A 9,622-nucleotide genomic window follows, 5' to 3' on the forward strand; every position below is an offset into this window, starting at 1 on the left:
GTGGAAAAGAATGGCACCAAATCAGTAGAAAGATGTGATGTAAGATCGGAAGATGTTGAATCCTTGTGGATTGAGTTATGAAACTGCAAGGGTAAAAGGACCCTGATGGCAGTTATATACAGGCCTCTGAACAGTAGATGGGATGTGGACCACAGATTACAAAAGGAAATAGAGAAGGCATGTCAAAAGGACAATGTTATGATAGATATGGGAGATTTTAATGTGCAGATAGATTGGGAAAATCAAGTTGGTTATGGATCTCGAGAGTTAATTTGTTGAATGCCTATGAGATGGCTTTTTAGAGCAGCTTGTTGTTGAGCCTACTAGGGGATCAACTATAATGGATTGGGTGTTATGTAATGAACCAGAAGCGAATAGCAAGCTTAAGGTAAAGGAACACTTAGGAGCAGTGATCACAATATGATTGAGTTCAACTTGAAATTTGACAGGGAGAAAGTAAAGTCTGATGTAGCAGTATTTCAGTGGAGTAAAGGAAATTACAGTGGTATGAGAGAGGAGTTGACCAAAGTAAATTGGACAGAGATATTAGCAGGGATGACCAAAACTTTTCCATGGAGGGCTTCCAGACCGTTTGGGCTGACCGGAAGTGCACTGAGAGAGGTAAGCGTAAAGGGTTGGGGGCTTGCTGTTCTGGTTAACAACGGATGGTGCAATCCTGGTTATTACAATCGAGGAACGTGTTTGTAGACCGGATATTGAACTTTTTGCTGTTGGACTCCGGCCATATTCCATCGAGATACAACACTGGGCATCATGGGAGGTTGTTCCTGCCTGTGGCTATCAAACTTTGCAGCTCCTCCCGTGGAGGGTCAGACACCCTGAGCCAATGGGCTGGTCCTGGACTTATTTCCATCTGGCATAGCTTGCATATTGTTGTTTGATTGTTTGTGGGTTTGTATTGCTATATTTATGCTCTATTCTTGCTTGGTGCAGCTGTAACAAAACCCAATTTCCCTCAGGATCAATAAAGTATATCTATCTATCTATGACAGCAGAGCAGCAATGGCTTGAGTTTCTGGGAAAAATGAGGAAGGTGCAGGATAGATGTATGCCAAAAACAAAGAGATACTCAAATTGCAAAATAGTACAACCATGGCAGACAAGGGAAGTCAAAGCTAATGTAAAAAAAAGAGGGCATACAGCAAAGCAAGAATTAGTGGAAGATCAAGCATTAGGAAGCCTTTAAAAACCTACAGAAAACAACTAAAATATTCATTAAGAGGGAAAAGATGAAATATGAAAGCAAGCTAGCAAACAATATCAAGGTGGATAGAAAAAGCTTTTTCAAGTATATAAAAAATAAAAGAGAAATGAGAGTGGATATAGGACCACTAGAAAATGAGGCCAGAGAAATAGTAATGGGGTACAAGGAGATGGCAGATGAACTAAATGAGTATTTTGCATCAGTCTTCACTGTGGAAGACAATAGCAGTGTGCCAAGTATGAAGGGTGTGAAGGAAGAGAAGTGAGTGCAGTTACTATTACAAGGGAGAAGGTGCTCAAAAAGCTGAAAGACCTAAAGGTATATAAGTCACTCTAGGGTTCTGAAAGAGGTAGTGGTAGAGGTTGTAGAGGTATTAGAAATGATCTTTCGAGAATCATTGGATTCTGGTATGGTGCCAGAGAACTGGAAAATTGCAAATGTCACTCCACTCTTTAAGAAAGGAGAGAGGCACCAGAAAGGAAATTATAGATTGGTTAGGCTGACCTCAGTGATTGGGAAGATGTTGGAATCAATTGTTAAGGATGAGGTTATTGAAGTTATGGAGTACTTGGTGACACAGGACAAAGTTAGCATGGTTTCCTTCAGAGAAAATCTTGCCTGATGAACCTATTGGAATTCTTTGAGGAGATTACAAGTCGGATAGATAAAGGGGATGCAGTGGATATTGTATATTTGGATTTTCAGAAGGCCCTTGACAAGGTGCCACACATGAGGCTGCTTACCAAGTTAAGAACCCATGGTATTACAGGAAAGATGCTGGGATGAGTTGTAAGAGGAAGTGAGTAAGAATAAAAGGATCCTTTTTTGGTTGGCTGACAGTGACTAGTGGTGTTGCACAGGGGTCAGTGTTTGGATTGTTTCTTTTTATGCTGTATATCAATGATTTAGATGATAGAATAGATGGTTTTGTTGCCAAGCTTGCAGAATATATGAAGGTTGGTGGAGGGGCTGATCGTGTTGAGGAAACAAGAAAGCTGTAGAAGGACTTAGACAGATTGGGAGAATGGACAACAAAGTGACAAATGAAATATAACGTTGGAAAATGCATGGTCATGCACTTTGGTAGTAGAAATAAATGTACACACTATTTTCTAAACAAGGAGAAAATCCAAAAATCTGAGATGCAAATGGATTTGGGAGTCCTAGTGCAGAACACCCTAAAGGTTAACTTGCATGTTGAGTCAGTGGTGAGGAAAGCAAATGCAAATTGCTTTCAAAAGGTCTAGAATACAAGAGCAGGGATGTGATGCTGAGGCTTTATGAGGGACTGGTGAGGCCTCATCTTGAGTGTCGTGAACAGTTTTGGGCTCCTTGTCTGAAAAAAGATGTGCTGGCATTGGAGAGAGTTCAGAGGAGGTTCACAAGGATGATTCCAGGAATGAAAGAGTTTGATGGCTCTGGGCCTGTACTTGCTGGAATTTAGAAGGATGAGGGGGATATTACTGAAAACTTTTGAATATTGAAAGACGTAGACAAAGTAGATGTGGAAGGAGTGTGTCCCATGGTAGGTAAGTCTTGGACAAGAGGGCAAAACCTCAGGATAGAGGGGCAACTATTTAAAACAGAGATGTGGAGAAGTGTCTTTAGCCAGGGCATGGTGTATTTGTGGAATTTGTTACCATAGGCAGCTATGGAGGCCAGATCATTGGGTGTATTTAAGGTGGAGTTTGATAGGTTCTTGATTGTCCACAGTGTCAAAGGTTATGGGGCAAAGGCTGGGGAAGAAAAGGATCACCCATGATTGAATGGTGGAGTAGACTCGATGGGGCCCAATGGGTTAATTCTGTTCCGATGTCTTGTGGTCTTGTGGTTTAAGAAGCTGGTGGATTTCTCTGGTCAGCCTCCCCTGCACCTGTTCCGTCTACACTTCCCGTTGCCTCAGGCAAAACTGCCAGCACAATCATGGACCCCTCCCACCCAAGTCATTCTCTCTTCCTCCCTCTCCCATTGGACAGAGAGTACCGATGCCTGAAATCATGCACCACCAGGTTCAAGGATAGCTTCCATCCCACTGTTATCAGATTCTTGAACCGACCTCTCATACCCTTAAAAAAACGGGAGGCACGGCAGCATTATGGTTAGCGGTATTCTTTACAATGCCAGCGACCTCGGTTCAATTCCCGCTGCTGCCTGTAATATGACTGTACCTTCTCCCTGTGGCCACGTGTGTTTCCTCTGGATACTCCTGTTTCCTCCCACAGTCCAAAGAACTACCAGTTGGTAGGTTAGTTGGGAAATTTTCCCGTGAATAAACTAGGATTAAATCGGTGGGCGGTGCAGCTTGAAAGACAGAGGGAGCTAGTCCATGCTGTTTCTCAGTATATACTGTAAATAAAATAATCCTTTAATCTCTAAATCTACCTCATCATGGCTCTTTATCCATATGCACGACGCTTTCCTTGTAATTCTATACTTTGCATTCTGTTTACTTATTGCCTTAATGCTCTTATGGCATGCAAATGTGCATAATCTTTTCATTGTACCTTGGTAGATGTGACAAATGCTTCAACATAACGAGGAACCTTTCCAAACTCAGAGTGGGTTCTTTGCTGCTGCATCCTGGCAGGCAGGATTACTACACAAATAAGACCCATCTCTGCCTCTTCCTCCACGTATGCTAATCAAACTCCCTGTAAACGACAAAATCTTCATTGTGCCAGTTTGAGGGTAAAGTGTCCTTTCACTTTGGACTTTCAAAGGTTCACTTATTATTAAAATATGTATGCAGTTGTTAACTGAGATTTGTCTTCTCCAGATAGCCGTGAAACAAAGAAGGCCATGGAAGTCTTTCAAAGAACATTGACTCCACCCCTTGCAAACCCCAACACCCCAACTCCCCTCGTTCACACAAAAAAAATACTAACAGATCACTCCATATAGAAACGGCAGCTGCAACATCAAATCCCATACCCCCATCCCCCTCTCTTGCACAAAACAACTAACAGGTCACTCCATATGGAAACGGCAACTGGAACATCAAATCCCATAGCCCCAACCCCTTCCCTTGCACAAAAACTACTAACAGATTGCTCCACACAGAAGAAAAAAAACCATGAACGTTAGCAGCCTGCAGAGTGTTGTGGAACGGAGGGACCTACTTGTGGAAGAACACAGTTGGCTGAATGCAGCATCACAGGTAGACAGGGTGGTGAAGAATGCGTTTGGCACTATGGCCTTCATCAGCCACAGTGCACTGAGTTGGGATGCTGTGTTGCAATTCTATAAGACACTGGAGAGACCGAAACTGGAGAATCATATGCTGTTTTGGTCACCCTGTTATAGTAAATATATAATTAAACTTGAAAAAAGCCAAATTCAAAGTATGTATATGTCACCATACACTACATAGGATTCATTTTCTTGCAGTCATTTACAGAAAAACGTACAATGGAACTTACCAAAAACTATGCATAAACAGAGACTGAGAACAACCAAGGTGCAAAGTAAACTTATTAAAGTACATATATGTCAACATATACAATGCTGAGGTTCATTTTCTTCCAGGCCTACTTAATAAATCCATAAAAAAATTGAGTTAAAAATGCACTTCGACTAAGATGTTAACTGTCCTGTACTATCACCAGTGGGATCATCAGTTGATCTGCCACCTGTCTTCAGGAGTTTCGGCCCGCTTATGATCAAGACTCCCCCGAGGTGGTGGGCCAGCAGGGCTAAAGCACCACCTCCCACTGGTGAGCTTAAAAACTTGGCATCTGCCTCTATCAGAGTTGTTGGTCACTTCCATCCAACAGATAGTCTGCTCTTCAGGTGTCTATGCAACTACTGAAGGGTTTGCAAGATATGTATACACTGTCTGACTATCTGCCCCTCTGGACGTACTTGGTCCACACCCATGCTGATTCTTTCTCTGCTGCCTCAGCTACAGCCCTGCTGGTTGACTTGATCTCTGTTCTAGTGAAGCCAAGGTCACGCAGCCACTTCTGGAAAGTGAACGCAATAAACCCACGGCAGCCTACTTCAAATGGATAGCATGAGACCTTCCACCCTCTGTCTCTGCATTCTGATCTTAATTCTGCATACTTGGTTAACTTGCGCTCATGGGCTTCATCATTGTTGTCTTCCCAGGGGACTGTGAGTTCACCAATAACCACTTCTCTACTGGTGTCAGACCATACGATTATATCTGGACGCAATGTGGTGAAAGCTATTTGCTCCGGGAAACCGCCTTTCCCGTTCAGGTTGGCCTTGACACACCAATCATTGGCTGAAGAAAGTATGCTTGATCGTGAGCCTGCGCTGTACACCCTTGACTTGGAGCCTTCTTTCACAAATGATATGTGATGTTCTGTGCAGCATGGGCATGAGATACGTTGTGCTGCAGTACTCTCTGCACAACTGCTTCTGTTACAACTTCGAGAACATTGTTATGTCTCCAAGTGTACATGCTGCTGGAAAGATTGACTCTACATGCACTCAAAATATGTCGAAGTGTTCCCTTCTTGCCACAAGCAGCACACCTGTCTGTCTTATCTTCATACCAGGTGCTGAGGTTGGCAGGTGTTGGGAGCAGATAGTACGCTGCTCTGCATAGAAAAGAAATGCAGAGCGGTTCCATCTGCCACAGAACATTCCAAGATAAATGTCGTTGTTCAACATTTTCCCATCAGGTCCAAGCCCCTTGTTTGGCCAGGCCAGCTGTTTTAGCTAAACTGTTCTCCTCTTCTACCTCTCGTACTTCTTGTGTTACAAGCTCACGGCGCTCTCTAGCTGGATAGCCCCAACCGCCTCCTTGTGCTTCAATCTAGACTCTACCTCATCAACTGCTACACGGGCTGACCACTTCCTGCCTGATCTCACATCCGGCTGGGTGTTCTTGATGACAGGGTCTTTCGAGTCTCGAAGCATCAAGAATGATCTTACCTTGGCAACCCTGACCTCTTCAACAAGGGATTGCACTGGGATGGTAAGCTTTGTCTGCCTACTGTGGATTGCACCTTTGGTCAGTCTGCTCAGTACTCCAAGTCACTTCTTCACATACCTGTTGATCTTCCGTTCCATTGCCTCAACGTGGGACATTGCCACTTCATAGAGAGTTAGTGGCCACATTATCCGTGTCATCAGTCCGTACTGCAAGCACCACAACTTCAACTTGCCAGGCAAGCCATACTTGTCGACAGACATCAGACCTCTGCTGATCTGTTCTCCTGTCTCTTGAACCCTCTTGGTGTCTCTCAGCTCCTCTGTACCATCGCTCAAGGCTCTTAACTGGTTGGTCGTGAATGGATGGAATCTCCTCTCCACAAAGGATGAAATGAAAGTCAACCAGCTTTCCTCTCCTAAGAACAAGGCTCCTTGACGACTTGGTCTTAAACTTCATTCGCCCCCAATCCATTAAGCTCCTCGAGTCTAGATAGTACATTTTCCACTGCCTCCGTGCTGGGACCCAAAAGGGTGAGATCGTCCATGAACGCTTGTATTGGTGGTAACTCCCCTCCGCCATCAAGTGCGACACCTGGTCCCACTGATTCTGCAGCCCTCACAATGACCTCCATGGCTAACACAACAAGGATGGGTGATATTGCACATCCCATTGGGATTCCAGCATCCAAGCTCTGCCACCTAGATGTAAACTGCTGAGTGGAAAACCTCATCCGGAAATCATTGTAGTACTGCATAACAAAGTTCCTTGCCTTGCAGGAATCCATAGGAATTCCATCGCAAACTCAATCAGGATATGGGGAACAGAACCATACGCATTTGCCAGATCAAGCCAAACTACAGCCAGATTTCTTCTCAACCTTTTTGACTCCTAGATGGTATGCCATATCATACTAGAATGTTCAAGGCATCCTGGGAAGCCTGGTATTCCTGCCTTCTGCACAGATGTATTTACTAATCCATTCTCTATCACAAATGAAGATATTCTTTCTGCCAAAATGCCAAACATAATCTTCCCCTCTATATTCAGGAGTGAAATTGGTCGGAACTGATTCAATGTAGAAGAATTCTCTTCCTTCGGGATGTATACTCCTTCAGCCTCACTCCATGACAAAGGAACAACACCTTGTCTCCACACCACCTTTAACAATCTCCACAAGTATTTCCTCAGCTCTTCACACTTCTTGAACACCTTATACGGCACTCCATTAGGTCCTGGCACTGAGCCTGACCTTGCCTTCCTGATGAACCGTTTGACTTCTGCCAGTTTGGGTTCTGACAGATCGAACTTCACTCCTGGCTTGGTAGGCTTCACAAGCCCTGAAACGTCAACCAAAGGAGACTCCTGCTGTTTGTTAGAGTAAGTGCTTGCCAGGTGATCCGCAAGTTCTTGTTGAGAGATGTTAAGCTGCCCTCTCTTACTTTGTTCAAACAGTTTCTTTGTGAACTCGTGCGGGTTCTCAATGAACGACTTTCTTGCCTTCTCTCTCTTCTTTCTCTTTTTACGTTGTGACTCTGCACGACGGAGTGATGCTAACTTTATTTGAAAATGCTCTCGGAGATCAGCAAGCCCTGGCTTGTCACCCTCACTTGCTACCTTCCACCTCTGTCTCAATGATCTAAGCTCTCTCCTCAACCTACTAATCTCCTTCTGGTGCCTGCTTGGTTGCTGTGTAGGCTTTGCTTTCTTCAACTCAACCAAACCAAACTTGTACTTTCCAGCATCGTAAATCATATCGCCCATCACTTCCAACTTTCTCTTTGATCTTCCCCTGAGAGTGTTCTCCAACATCATACTGATATCCTCATCAAACACACGCCAAGCCTTCTCATCTGCCATTGCTGGCCACTTGACCTTCCTCTTCTTCTCTACCTCCTCACCACTGCTATCATGTGAAGGATCTACCTGGGTACTGTGGTCTGAAACCTGACCTGGGTTATCTCTCGTCTGACCTGGAGTATGATGACACTCTCCAGAGCGAATCGCTGTGGCTTGTGAATCAGTGGTTGAAAAGACAACATCATCTGTGCTTGGTGAAGTAATCTCATCTTCATCCACTGGGATAGAATAGCACCTCAACTTTGCTTGGTGGACTCGTACACCCTTAATGCTGGAAAATGCTCTCCCACACCAACACACTGGACACTCAGAGCCTCTTATCCTAACTCTTAGTCGTAGCCGTTCCCTGTAATTAACTGTATCAGTCCGATTGGGTCAATCATTCTCCCTCCCTCTTGGAGGACCCCGTGGGTATATTTCTCCGTATAAACTAGAAGCTTCAAGAGGTGGGTGCTCTTCTGAGCTGGTGCCCAGACTGCCATTCCTGACACCCCCGGTGCCAGTCTTTCCTGTCTGTCCACTGTCTCTCCACACTGTCACCGGACTATTCCCGGTTGCCAACCAGACTATTCCTGGTAGTCACTGGTGTCCAGAACAAAAGAGTTAAAAATACACTTGGACTAAGATGTTAACTGTCCTGTGCTATCGCCAGTGGGATCATCAGTTGATCTGCCACCTGTCTTCAGGAGTTTCGGCCCACTTATGATCAAGACTCCCCCGAGGTGGTGGGCCAGCAGGGCTAAAGCACCACCTCCCACTGGTGAGCTTAAAAACTTGACATCTGCCTCTATCAATCACTTCCATCCAATAGATAGTCTGCTCTTCAGGTGTCTATGCAACTACTGAAGGGTTTGCAAGATATGTATACACTGTCTGACTATCTGCCCCTCTGGACGTACTTGGTCCACACCCATGCTGATTCTTTCTCTGCTGCCTCAGCTACAGCCCTGCTGGTTGACTTGATGTCTCTTCCAGTGAAGCCAAGGTCACGCAGCCACTTCTGGAAAGTGAACGCAATAAACCCACGGCAGCCTACTTCAAATGGATAGCATGAGACCTTCCACCCTCTGTCTCTGCACTCTGATCTGAACTCTGCATACTTGGTTAACTTGCGCTCATGGGCTTCATCGGTGTTGTCTTCCCAGGGGACTGTGAGTTCACCAATAACCACTTCTCTACTGCTGTCGGACCATACGATTGTATCTGGACGCAATGTTGTGAAAGCTATTTGCTCCGGGAAGCTGCCTTTCCCATCCAGGTCAGCCTTGACACACCAATCATTGGCTGAAGAAAGTATGCTTGATCGTGGGCCTGCGCTGTACACCCTTGACTTGGAGCCTTCTTTCACAAATGATATGTGATGTTCTGTGCAGCATGGGGCATGAGATAAGTTGTGCTGCAGTACTCTCTGCTCATCCGCTTCTGTCACAACTTTGAGAACGTTGTTATGTCTCCAAGTGTACATGCCGCTGGAAAGATTGACTCTACAGCATAATAATCACCATAATTGAATTTATGGAAGACTGCACTAACTTGGGCATTCAACCAGCATGCAAATACAAAAAGAAAGAAAGAATAATAAAAATAAATATGTGTAAATACTGAGAACATGAGATGAACTGTCCTTGAAAGTGAGT

This window comes from Mobula birostris, chromosome 5 (assembly GCF_030028105.1).
Source record: "Mobula birostris isolate sMobBir1 chromosome 5, sMobBir1.hap1, whole genome shotgun sequence".
NCBI lineage: Eukaryota > Metazoa > Chordata > Chondrichthyes > Myliobatiformes > Myliobatidae > Mobula > Mobula birostris.